Raw genomic sequence first — 14,103 nt, forward strand, 5'->3', positions numbered from 1 at the left:
CATAACACTGTGTATATTTTATATAAACTAAACCATTCAGTATCCCATTATTACATCCACCAAAACTTATTTACACTGTTGAAATTAACTTAATGCTGCCAACGTTTTCAAGTGTACACAATCCCCCCCCCCATATATTCAACAAACATTTTCCAATCTTCTTTAAACATATGCTCTTCTTGTTCTCTTATTCTGTGTGTTAGGTCCGCAAGTGGCGCACATTCCCTCAGTTTAAGTTGCCATTCTTATTTATTTGGGACCTTCCTCATTTTCCATTTTGGGGCTAACAGAACACAGGCCGCAGTAGTGGCATACATAAATAACCATTTTTTGACATCTGGGAATTTCCACCTCATCACCTCCTCTACTGGTGCTGCTATGTGCCCTCTGTCTTTGAGTTCTTTGCTCTTCTACTTTTAAGGCTCGCCGGGTTCTGGGAGATGGAGGGTCTGGAATGCTTTCTAGTGTCAATGTGTCAGCCGGGTGTTGTTCTGACTCTCCCGTGATTTCCCAATTCCCCCCCCCCCATCTGCCTCTGAACTACTACCTCCCTCAAACCCCTCCTCCTCCCTGGAAGGGTCAGGATGGGGAGGGGGTCTCCACCATTCCTCCTCTGCCCAGTCTCTGACAATTAGTTTTCTTTAACAGTGGAAGCAGGTTTTCAGATTATACGCAGCTCTTCTTCAGGCTTTGATTATGAGAGCAAAAAAACCCCCATCCAATAGTCTAGATCGAAGCAACTGGGTAGCCAGGCTGATGGTTACTTGGTTCCAGAAGTTTACTGGCCATTGCTGTTGGCATGGAGGTAGTCTAGGTTGAATGCAAACATGGCATTCTGGTGTCATGTGTGATGTCACAAAGAGGATCTGCTTTAAGTCTTGGTAAAGCCAGAGACAGTTAACAGACAGACTGCATCTCAGCCCTGTCAAGATGGATCTCCATAATAGGTGATGAATAGTTTTATTTGGGGGACATATTAACTTATACCATTCGGAATTTTTTTAGATTGGTTTGCCAGTTTGTAACCCATCAAGTTGAGGCCAATAGATATGCATTCACAGCCCTGTATCCAACAAATAATCAACTTTATGTGTGACTTTGGGATGGATTCATACAATCACATTTCCTTTCTCAAGAAAGGTTGGAAGGTAGGTAATTTGAATGGCTAATGCTCTCTGCTCCCTGCTGTCAGGATGCTGTCCGTGGCTCCTGGCTGGTTGCCCAGAAGAGTATAAAGGCAAGGAAAAGTTTCATACAGTCTTTTTTTATTTAAAACTTTACAGAGAGAGGCTATAGAACCCAGCCTCTTGAATAATGGTGTTGTCCTGAGTGAATCTCCACCACCTGTCTCTCCCACTTCTTCATTCGCCAACCTCATCACCTCATCTACAAGTGCCACTAAGTGTCCTCTGTCTTCGAGCTCTTTGCTCTCCTACTTTTAAGGCTTGCCAGGTTCTGGGAGATGGTGGGTTTGGAAGGCTCTCCCATGATTTCCCAATTTCCCCCCTCATCTGCCTCTGAGCTGCAACCTCCCTCAAACCCCTGTTGTAAATCTATACTGTCTTCCTCTTCCTCCTCCCTGGAAGGGTCAGAATGGGGAGGTGGTCTCCACCATTCCATTCCCGGTCACTATGATTTCACAGAGCTCTGTCACACATCTTGCTATGGTGACGGTTATGAACTCAAGTCTATGCTAGTCTGGTGCATTTTTCATTGAAAACTATGCTGCTGTAAGTAGGGACTCATGAATGTTCACAGTGTATTGGGGCAGGAGAAAGTGGGAGCGGATGTTAGAATGAAGAGGAAGTGGGGACAGGTGTGAAGAGTGGGACGCTAGTGCTACAATTTGATGGGAGAAGTGTGACCTTAGAAATGCATGAAGCAGCTCTCCAGGATGTGCCAAATATCAGATTGCCATGTGGTGGGTCGTGTTCTGAAAAAATACTCGTCACTGAAAAAGAGAGGGGAAAGTCATCATGAATGAATGGGAAAGTAAGGTCTGAGCCTGAAAACCACAAATACAGTTAATAACAGCCGTGGGGGGATGGGGAATCCAAGATTAAAAAATGAGAGCAGCTGCACGATAGATATGGTTCCCAATTTGTTTTAAGGAAACTCATTATGAAGGAACATGGTTAATGTTTCTTGATTAAAAAGTGGGATAACCTTTCCACTAAGCTTAGGTGAGGCTGAGAACAGATCTATTTCAAATTACTATTTAAAAAGAACTGTTAGTGTTGGATTGTTTGGGACACTGCCAATCAAGTAAATTTATTGCTCTGGTAAGAGTGGACATCCTTTCATGTCTCAAGCAGCTACTATATATGTATGTGTTGCCACTGTCAAATTTATCAGAACCATCTTCATAGCATAAGGGATAACATTAACAGGAGACTTTATCTCTCACGAGAGCTTCTGCAGACTGCAGCGATAACAAGCAACATGTCAAGTGCAGATAACATTTCCTTTTCAGGACTGCTTTATTTTCTCTCTTGAGATTCCCAACTTTGTAAATCTGTTCACAGTTGCATCCACTCATAACAATGTGTTTGTATAATCAAAGGTGACTTAAGCTCTGACCTTCAGCTATATATAACACATCACAGCATGGGTGAAGTTTTACAATGCATATTCCAGTTTGACAAAAAGCCCTTTCCATCATTCTCCTCATCCTGTGAGGGGGCAGAGAGGGTTCTCTGGCTCCACCCCCTCTTGTTTATTCATTTATTTATTGAATTTATATTGCCTATATATATATATAAAATATTTATGTGGCACCACCGCCACCACTCCTGCCACCCTTCATGCGTTGACAGCTGAACATCCGCAGCATTACTGTATTTCTGTTGGCTCCTCACATGATTTCATTCCCCAGGGTCTAAATCACACCGGGAGTTTACATGAGCGAAAAAGGCTCTCAACTTCAGAAGCTATCCCTTTCACTCATGGAAGGTAACAGGAATTGTGACAGGAGGTAAATAAGGTCTTTGCTGCATCATTTGATGGATTAAAACACCTTCAATAGTGACAGAGAGGGTTTTTTTGTTTTGTTTTTTAAAGGGTCTCCAGATTCTCTAATAGAAGAAGAAGAAGAAGAGTTTGGATTTGATATCCCGCCTTTCACTCCCCTTCAGGAGTCTCAAAGCGGCTAACATTCTCCTTTCCCTTCCTCCCCCATAACAAACACTCTGTGAGGTGAGTGGGGCTGAGAGACTTCAAAGAAGTGTGACTGGCCCAAGGTCACCCAGCAGCTGCATGTGGAGGAGCGGAGACTCGAACCCGGTTCCCCAGATTACAAGACTACCGCTCCTAACCACTACACCACACTGGCTCTCTAATGTGCTGATATTTAAATGTATAAACACAAGGAGACGCTTGCCAGGAGGGTAACCAAGAAGGAAAATAGGCAGGCAATATTCTACCCAATCAAAGTGCGATGAAGCCTAAATGGTTTAATTATTAGCATGTGTGGCAGGGGAGCTACTAAATCGATGTCTGAGGTCAGTAATGACCTGGATGAGGGTCAATGAAATGAAACTCTGTCTAAATAAATTGACAGGTTCTGTTGGTAGGTGATTTGTGTGAACAATGAGATGGTGTTCAGTCTATTGTAGATCACTCCCTCTAAAGGACCAGGTTCAGCGTCTGGGGTGATGACAGAGCCAACATTTTCACTGGATATCCAAGCGGCGTCTGTAGTATGTAATACCTTTCAGCAGCTAAGACTGTTGGACCAGCTGTGCCTTCTTATTCACATTCTGGTGATTCCTAAGATGACTGCTGCCATGCCTTGCACGTGGGACTACCCTTGAAGACTTCTTGGAGGCTTCCATTAGCACAAAATGCACCTGCCAGGCTGGAGACTGGCAATGGCGAACATATTTTCCCAGTGCTTAAACAACAACACTGCCATTCCTCTTTCAGGAATAATTCAGACTGCAGGTCATAGGGCTAAATGGCTATTTGAAGGATGCTTTTTACTATATAAACACACCTGGTTCCATCTCTGCCCTGCTTGTCATCTGGATTTAGGCAGCAGCGCACATGGGATATGCCCAGAGGATGGATAACTGCGACCACAGGTGCTATTAATATAGGAGAGAATCTAGAAGGAATGTGGTTGTATATTCTAGCCAATGTAAGTTTGGACTCATGGGGTATGAAATACTAAATTGTGATTTAGTGGTTTTTTAATATTTTTTAAAATTAATTTTAACATATAAATTATAAAATGTACCACAAAACTTATCACTTATACAATCTTTTTAGACTTCCATCAGCACCTCTGATGATCTGCCATTTTAGCCACTTCTTATGCATTTCTTAACTTTATATTGCCTTAACATCTCTTAACAAATCATCCTCCCCCTTGTCAATTTTTACAATACTTCTAATAATACTCCTCACAAAACTTCTTGCAACCCTACAAACGTCGTCTGTTCTTCACAATTACTTTTCGAATAGTCCGTAAATTTACTCCAGTCTTCCGTGAATTTCTGGTCTCGCCGGTTTCGAATCCTTCCTGTTAGTTTATCTAATTCTACATAGTCCATTAACTTCATCCCACATTTTTCAATCGTCGGTAACTCTTCTTCCTTCCATTTTTGGGCCAATAATATTCTTGCTGCTGTTATTGCATATAAAAAGAGCTTACATTCCTTTCTATTTATGTCACTCCCCACAATGCCCAATAAAAATGCTTCTAGTTTCTTTATAAATGTATATTTCAACATTTTTTTCAACTCATTATATATCATCTTCCAGAAGTATTTCACCTTTTTACATTCCCACCACATGTGATAAAATGTTCCCTATTTTTCTTTACATTTCCAACCTTTATTACTGACTTTATACATTTTCGCTAACTTGACAGGTGTAATATACCAGTTCAGCCCCTAGTGTTAGCGCACATTGTCCTCATTTAAAGAAGGGTTCAGAGTGGCTAATTGTGCATCATTCAGCCTGGGAGGTGAGCTGTTGTTATTTTTAAAAGTTGCTTCGGCTTTGCTCTTGCTTATCAAATTTCCCCATACAAAGTGGTGATGAGCATACTATTCTTCATCTAGCTGCTCATGCAAATTGTTGTCGGACTTGCCATTCGTCTTCCAATTCCCAATGCAAGCAGCTGCTCAACTAGCTATTGCTTCCCTTCCCTTCCCTCTTCTGTTCAATTGGCTTTATTTGATCGCACCTTGCATGAAAAGATGTCATTCTTCTTTTGCCTTTGATATGCACAAGCCGTTGGAGAACTTACTCCATTATTCAAGGCACATATCCATAGATGCACACATGCCCCCTGCCACGCCACTCGCCAATGCATGTAACAGTGCATAAATAGACATTTTCTTTACTACTTTGATTTCCTGCTGCTGCTTCTTTGACTGAACTACTGCTACACACTGCGGTGGACATTTAGAGCCACGGTGGAGCAAGAAGAAGCCATTAATTCATTTTCTAGTTGCATTAAATGGGATGGAGTAATTGCAAACTGCCAGGGTAGCTCATAAAATAGAAATGTGTATTCATGACTGAAAACCTGATAAGACAAAACAGGAAAACATATCCCAAATGATAAATGTTATGGGGACAGACTCCAGCTTCCCCTGCTCTACATCTTTATTTTTCAATTATAAGACGTGACAATTGATTACAATGTTATCTAATGGCTCCTTATCATCACCTCTGGAATTTGAAAGGAATAAGAAAAATGCTTTGTCTACTTGTTCTTTAGCTGCAAAGATAAAAGATGTTTTATTTCCTTTATAGGAGCTCATAAAAAAGAGAGGAGATAATTATACCAAATGGTTATGTAAATCCCAAGAGAAAAAGAAAATCGGCTCTTGTGAAGAATTTAAATAAGTTTTTGAATTCATTGGGAGATGCAGAATTTTTCATTTCATTGTTTATCAGTGAGGTTTGTAAAAGTTATCCAACTGGCCTAATGAAATATTAATTTGACTTCCATTACATTAAAGGAGAGAGCCATTTTTATGTTTAAAGAAAAGGGAACAAGGAATATATCCTATATCAATGCAAAAAAAAAAAAATACAACCTAGATAAAATGTGTATAATTGCTCTGATTTTAAACTCTGATTTTTAAGAGTAGCAATTAAATGAAAGCACTTTGGAAACATAGAGGCGCTCCTATTGTTTTAAAGCTGCCTTTATCAGCTTCCTCTTATGATACCATGAAAATAAACTGTAGTGTGTTGGAAAATGGAATGAGTTTTCATAGCTTCTTCTGTAATGTATTCCATTTTCTCTCTCTCATGTTTATGGCCTTCCACTCTGTGGTGCAACATAGACCAGGTGTAGTTAGATTGCTGCTTAGCCTAAAGAGCCATGGTTTTGAAACTGTGCTCTGCAAAAGTTTATTGGGTTTCCTCAATGAGAAAGTCATGATGGTGGGCAAGCTTGCCATGATTGCAGATCCTACAATATGCTGCCATGGAAGTGGGCAGGTCATGTTCTAGAGCAGACTTCCTCAATTCTGGAGCCTCAGATGTTGTTGGGCTGCAACCTTTGGCCATGCAGATTGTGCATGATAAAGGCTGTATTCCAATAACATATGGAGATCCAAGGTCAGGGAAGGCTACTCTAGAGGGTTCTCTCACTTATGAACAGGGAAACAATAAGGCTGAATCAACAGGTGTCCAGCAGTCTGTGTGAATTTACTGCATATCCTAGTCCATATCCCAGAATAGGGATGCAGGTGGCTCTGTGGTCTAAACCACTGAGCCTCTTGGGGTGCTGATCAGAAGGTTGGCAGTTTGAATCCCCATGATGGGGTGAGCTCACGTTGCCCTGTCCCAGCTCCTGCCAACCTAGCAGTTTGAAAGCACACCAGTGTAAGTAGATAAATAGGTATCACTGTGGTGGGAAGGTAAACAGCATTTCCGTGTGCTCTGGTTTCCATCACAGTGTTCTGTTGTGCCAGAAGCAGTTTAATCATGCTGGCCACATGACCCGGAAACCTGTCTTTGGATAAACTCTGGCTCCATTGGCCTGAAAGCAAGATGAGCGCTGCAACCCCACAGTCGCCTTTAACTGGATATAACTGTCCAGGGGTCCTTTACCTTTTTACCTATTTCTCACAATCCCCTACAGACTTATAGTGTTATTTTAATACTATAAAGATCATCTAACATCCTTGCAGAAGAGTTGTCCAGCAATATGAGCGTGCAGTCCTATTTTTCTAGAAAAAGAGATTGTGGAGCTCCCTTATTTTCTTATAATCACAATGGTACCCACCCAGGAGGTGCCAAAACTGAGTTCCAGTTGAAAAAATAGCCCTGTGAGTACAAATCTTTCTTCACTTGTTGCAAGAGTTAAAATGGTTCCAAAAAATGATATGAAAACTGGAGTTTTCTTGTTGTATAAGCTACTATTGAAGATATACACCACATCCTTAAGCTTGTAAACAAATCCTTCTGGATAAGGAAATCGAAGCATTGGTGAATTTCACTTGCCCTAGGTGGAAGATAAGGCAGGTCAGTACCAAAGGTCAAGAATACCCCAAGTGCATTCTCAATGTACTGATTCATTCAGGCTCTCACACACTTAACTGCCAGAATTTGGGTCGTAATTGACATAGCAGTAGGGAACTAGCAATTTTTCCATCAGGATTTTTGAAGTAGGAGTTTTTTAATTATAGAATTTGCCCTTTCTCCATCATCCTCCCATCAAATCAACAGCTCCTGAGGTAATTAATCTGAGATCTTTTGCAAGGGTTGGTGACTCAACATATCAAAAACATACATTTATTTCTGTCTGTTCTGAAAATGTAAACTGTTAATGTGTGGTGGGGAGGGGTCTTTGCCTATGTGTGCTTATCTAGAATTCATCCTTGTTCATAGCACAGACACTTTTGCTCAGCATAGCACAAAAGAAGCCACCCGTATCTGAAAGGTCAAGGTGTGGGAAATGGCTGCATGGAAGTGGAAGTGTGGTGTTTATAGAAGAAAAAAGATACTCTTCCATTGGAATCAAAGTTCAAATGAATTGGGCACTTCCTCAGAAGATGAACAAAAAGTATGAACAAGACTAGCATATTTTCTTTTTTTTTCTTTTTCTTTTTTATTGTGTGATTTGTTGTTCCCAAGTGAAATGGCCAAGGAGTGCTTGAGCTACAGCAATGCTTCCCCCCTTTTCTTTCTCTCATTTATTTATTTATTCATTTATTTGGCAAAGTAATAATTCTTATTTATGTATGAATAAAAATGTGCACCCTACCACCAAGACCATTCCATTATAACTATCCAACCTCCCAGAATATCAACACCTCTTGTCATGGTTTGACCCCTTTCTGTTTTAACAGTACAAATTCTATAAACAACCTCCATATCTCCCCATAATCATTGCTCCTGGATATTCCCTGTCTTAATGGCACATGTTAATTTATCATTAATAGCTATATCCCACACCTCTTTATACCATTCTTCCATTTTATATTCTGCTTGCCTCTTCCTCTTCCTAGCTATCATAATTCGTGCAGCTGTAAATTGATAACCTCTGGGCTTCTAGTCAGCTTTAACCCGGTGATTTCTGTTATCTCCTTAAACACTCTTTGCCGGAAAAATTGTACATATTTACACCCCCACCACATGTGAACATAATTCTCGGTTTCCTGGCATCCCCTCCAAAGCATAATTTCTCAAGCAGGAATTGTCTGTTCCTAAATTAGATGCAGTCCAATGGGCTGGGACTGCTGTAGAAGCCACCATCTTCTGGAGATGATATTGTCTAATGAAAACAGTAAGAAAGTCAGGAGAGGAAGTCTCTCCTCATCTTCTTCCTTGCTGATGAGGCACTGGACTACTAATATACCATAGAACATGGGTCCAAATCAGAACCCCAGTTCAGGAAACCAGCAGACTTGTACCTTCTCATTTGTTATTATGGGGAAATTTAAAGAAAAGACCATAACCTTTATTCCTTTTGACAGAAATGAGTAATGTTTGTGGCTAAAACCTGTCAAATTAAAAATAGGTCCTGGTGTTTTGTGCTGGGCACTTTTAAAATTTGATTATTTTTTTAAAGACATAATTTATAACTTTTTGGCTGAATTGCTATGGAGGTTCTTCCTTTGGTTTGGGCTTGTCCTGAAAAACCACTTTGGTTTTGTCAAGTCCTGAAAATTTCAAAATCAGCCTGGGGTTACTCAAAATTCAATGCACACATCCTAACATGCACACATACACACACGCACACACACACACGTGCGCACGCGCACGCGCGCGCACACACACACACACACACACACAGTGTACATATTCAAATAGCCTGCAATGCTATAACTACAATAAATGTATTGACAGTTTATACTGGATTAAGTTTTCCGAGTCAGAAAATCAAGTATAATTACAATTTATGGGGTTTTCTATAAAGCTTGTGTCCATGCAATTTGTATTTTTTAACTTGGAGTAAAATATATGTGCACTATATATAGTACTACTCCAATTTCTTCTGCATTATGCATTGCCATAAAAATTCAGATAAATACATGACAAAGTTAAAATGTGTGTGGATAAAGTAAAGTTAAGTACGAAGTGTAGTTATTCAATCTAAAGTTGCTTAATCATCATCTATTTCAAGTAGTTTATTACTGCACACAATTGCCTTTTACCATTATCGCTATAAGAATTTATAGCAAACTTTACAGGCTCTTAAACCTCTGATTTATTTTAATGTGTGAACCATTTTCCAAATTTCCCAAAGCCTGTGGAGTTGCAGTATTAAATACCTGATTCTTGCAAATGGATTTTAATGAAAACAATTTCCTGAGATCTCATTCTTCAGCTTGTAGACCAGTAACAGAACTGTCTAAGGCTATGAACAAAAAGGTCACATGAAAATTCCCATTAACACTGCAAAACAAATTCCTGCCCTTCCAAATGTTCCTGCCTCTTTATATTGAAATAATGATACTCTGAATATTATGTATCTTCTTCTAGATTGTACAGCATTTACATATGTAGTCCTGAATCATATTTACTCAACACAGAAGTCTAATCTGTCAAAATGGCCAATTCAAGACTCCATCGATGGCAAAAATGAAACTGTACAATACAACTACACACATTTTGCATTTCTACCAAAGGAGCTCAAGGCAGCATATAGCTGGTGACCTCACAGTTGCCTTATAGCAACCCTGTGAAGTATGTTTAGGCTGAAAGAACATGACTAGACTAAAGCACCTCAGTGTATGGTTACTAGACGTGGGACAGTCTCTGGATTTACAAATCTGTCCCCGGGCAAAATGTGTCCCTGGAATGTCCCCGGATTTCATTTAATGTCCCGGGATTTATATTTTAAGTGTTGTAGATTTATTAGTAGGGAATGAATGTTGTGTGATTGGTTCAACAGCACAAGACACATCATATGGGGAATTCCGGCGAGGCAAAATGGTGGGCGTCACAGCAGTGAGCAGCTCCTGAAGCCAGCCAGAGCCAACTGCACTACCAGGCTGGCTCTGGGCTGCTGAGACTGCCGCCACTGCCAAGGGGGAACTGGGGACACCCGGTGCATCAACTGGGGGAACCACTGACTCCCCCCCCCCACGTGACCCAAATCGAGCTGGGAGCGAGAGTGCCTGGCCACCCTGCCAACTGCCCAACAGCGCTCCGGGGCTATTAAAACCCCCGGAGCTGATGCAGTGAGAAGGAGGAGAGGAGAAGGAAGAGAGAGGAAGAGGAAGGAGCAAAAAGAGGGGATCCCTAACCTTGCCCTGCCCCTGCCGCCGCTGAGGAGGAGAGGTAGGAGAGCAAGGAGGGCAAGGACATGTGGCCTTGCTGATTTCCATGTGACATTGGGGGGAGGGCTCACTGTGTTTGTGTGGCATCACACACATTGGTAGGAGGCTGGGAGGCCAGGGGAGTCTTGCCACCACCACAGGTAGGCCCAACAAGGCCTTCTGCCACTGTGGGCCATGGTTCCTCAAGACTGGTGTGGGGGGGTGTTCAGCCCCATCACCACATACTCGGGGTGGGGGGGGGGTTAAGCTATCCTCAGCCCCATATAATTGGCACCTATGAACACAGTTATTAAAAGGTGTACATTTGACCTGTCACTCAAGCCTCCCTGTTGGCAGCTAGTTCATGAACTCAAAGGATGCAGGTGGCGCTGTGGTCTAAAGCACTGAGCCTCTTGGGCTTGCCAATCAGAAGGTCAGCGGTTGGAATCCCCGCGACGGGGTGAGCTCCTGTTGCTCGGTCCCAGCCTATCTAGCAGTTTGAAAGCATGCCAGTGCAAGTAGATAAATAGGTACCACTGCAGTGGGGAGGCGTCCCGTTGTGTCAGAAGCAGTTTACTCATGCTGACCACATGACCTGGAAAGCTGTCTGTGGACAAATGCCAGCTTCCTCAGCCTGAAAGTGAGATGAGTGCCACAACCTCATAGTCTCCTTTGCCTGGACTTAACTATCCAGGGGTCCTTTGCCTTTTTTTTTTTTTAACCTCATAAACTCAGACTTTTATAGCAACATTCTAGGAGCCACTGTTTTCTTCTGGACCCAAGCAGGTGAAGTATGGTCAACAGCTACAAGCCACCAGCTTTCAAGGCATTCAGCAATCATCCAGCTATAAGTTTTGAGAATGGTCTCTTCACTTGTCACAATGCAATACATTTCTCATCTGGGTCAGTCGCTTTGGGACTATATGTGGAAAGTGACTAATACATTTGATAAATAACAACATCATAAGGTGTTGGTGTCATGGCTTGCATTAAGAATACTGTGCTCAGTGGTGCTTGGTTGTTGTTTGTTTGTGTGTGTGTGTGTAGAATCTCACACATGGCTCAGGCCGAACCACATCAGTAAAACTTCTCTGATTCCCTCAAAAAGCCATGCTTCTCTGATTCCATCAAACAAACACTGCCCCAGAGGCAACATCAAAGCACAGTGGAACAACATCAAAAAGGCAAATACAACACAGGTATGCCCTCTTTTCATAAAAGAGATCAGCAGGTCTCTGACTGGTTTGAGGCTGGCATTAAGGACATGGAGCCTGTTATCACTGCAAGTGGAGGCTCCTATGAACTGCAAGTGTTCACTCTATGAGAATATGCTTGCTGCACAGAGAAAGGTAAGGAGTGGTGCCCAGCAGATTGCCAAATGATGTGCCAATGACTACTGGCTAAAGCTGTGTCAGAGCATTCAACTCATTGCTGATAGTGGCAACCCTTGCGTAATGTACATAGGCATGAATACAGCCTTTGGATCAACAGTCAGGAAAACTGTACCACTGAAAACCTTGTCTGGAGAGCTCATTACAGATCACAGCAAGCAGATGGAGCAATGGACAGAGCACTATCGAAAACTGTACTTGTGGGGAAACACGGCCTCTGACACATCAATTGACAGCATACAGACTTAGCCTGACTTGGAAAAGATAGATGTCTCTCTTTCCCTTGATGATCTGAAGAATGTCAACAACTCTCAGATATGTTGTAAAGCCCCAGGACAGGACAGAATCCCAACAGAAGTGCTGAAAGCCAGCCTCATTCCTCCCTCATAATGCACCTCCATGGCCTTCTCTTCCACTGTTGGGGGAAAGGATCCATGCCATAATATATGTGCAACCCCCAGCATTGTGACCCTCTATAAAAACAAAGGTGACCAACACGTTTGTAACAACTACTGTGGAATCTCCTTGTTGAGTACTGTGGGGAAAGCCTTTGCCCATTTAGTCCTCTGCAGATTACAGTCACTCACTGACAGGGTCTATTTCAAGTCACAGAGGTCTAGAGGTCATAAGTTGACATTATTTTCTCGCTGCACCAGCTGCAAGAGAAACGCTGAGAGCAGAGATGCCGCTTTTACATCATCTTCATAGACCTGACAAAGCCCTTTGACCTCATCAGCCAAAAAGGAATCTTCATGTTGCTCAACAAGACAAAAAATTCCATCCAGTAGCACCTTAAGGTAAAGGTAAAGGGACCCCTGACCATTACGTCCAGTTGTGACCAACTCTGGGGTTGCAGCGCTCATCTCGCTTTATCAGCCGAGGGAGCTGGCGTACAGCTTCCGGGTCATGTGGCCAGCATGACTAAGCCGCTTCTGGTGAACCAGAGCAGTGCACGGAAACACCGTTTACCTTCCCGCCGGAGCGGTACCTATTTATCTACTTGCACTTTGATGTGCTTTTGAACTGCTAGGTTGGCAGGAGCAGGGACCGAACAACGGGAGCTCACTCCGTTGTGGGGATTTGAACCGCCAACCTTCTGATTGGCAAGTCCTAGGCTCTGTGGGTTAACCCACAGCGCCACCCGCGTCCCTTAGTAGCACCTTAGAAACCAACTACCGTATTTTTTGCCCTATAGGACGCACTTTTTCCCCTCCAAAAATGAAGGGGAAATGCGTGTGCATCCTATGGGGCGAATGCAGGCTTTCGCTGAAGCCTGGAGAGCGAGAGGGGTCGGTGCGCACCGACCCCTCTCGCTCTCCAGGCTTCAGAAAGCTATCCGCAAGCCTTGCAAGCCTGGCGGGAGGTCCCGCGGGCTCGCAAGGCTTGCGGGCAGCAGCCTGCAGCCCACAAGCTCGGGGGACAGCGGGGAGGCGCAGCGCCGCCACCCTGCTATTCCCCGACCTGGTCTGGAGGCTGGCGGGGGGCGGGGGGGAGAAGCAAGCTTGCTTCTCCCCCCCACCAGCCCCACAAGCTTGGGGGATAGCGGGGAGGCAGAGCGCCGCCACCCCGCTATTCCCCGACGTGATCTGGGGGCTGGCAGGGGGGAGAAGCAAGCTTGCTTCTCCCCCCGCCAGCCCCACAAGCTCGGGGGATAGCGGGGAGGCGGAGCACTGCCACCCCGCTATTCCCCGACCTCATCTGGAGGCTGGCTGGGGGGAGAAGCAAGCTTGCTTCTCCCCCCGCTTGCTTCTCCCCCCCCCCGCCAGCCCCACAAGCTTGGGGGATAGCGGGGAGGCAGAGCGCCGCCACCCCGCTATTCCCCGACCTGATCTGGAGGCTGGCGATGGGGAGAAGCAAGCTTGCTTCTCCCCCCCACCAGCCCCACAAGCTTGGGGGATAGCGGGGAGGCAGAGCGCCGCCACCCCGCTATTCCCCGACCTGATCTGGAGGCTGGCGATGGGGAGAAGCAAGCTTGCTTC

General features: G+C 43.7%; 1 long non-coding RNA gene across 2 annotated transcripts; it reads left to right on the forward strand.

The window, feature by feature from the left end:
• The first annotated feature begins 876 nt into the window (after positions 1-876).
• On the forward strand, positions 877-6,211 carry LOC310848471. 2 transcript variants are annotated; one of them, XR_014566432.1, is made up of 3 exons: positions 877-1,148; positions 3,605-3,698; positions 5,767-6,211. It is a non-coding gene; the product is annotated as an uncharacterized lncRNA (long non-coding RNA). The 2 variants fall into 2 exon arrangements; XR_014566433.1 differs by having other exon boundaries at positions 877-947.
• The last annotated feature ends 7,892 nt before the right edge of the window (positions 6,212-14,103 follow it).

The sequence above is a fragment of the Podarcis gaigeae genome (assembly GCF_964106915.1).
Source record: "Podarcis gaigeae genome assembly, chromosome: 7".
Taxonomy (NCBI): Eukaryota; Metazoa; Chordata; class Lepidosauria; order Squamata; family Lacertidae; genus Podarcis; species Podarcis gaigeae.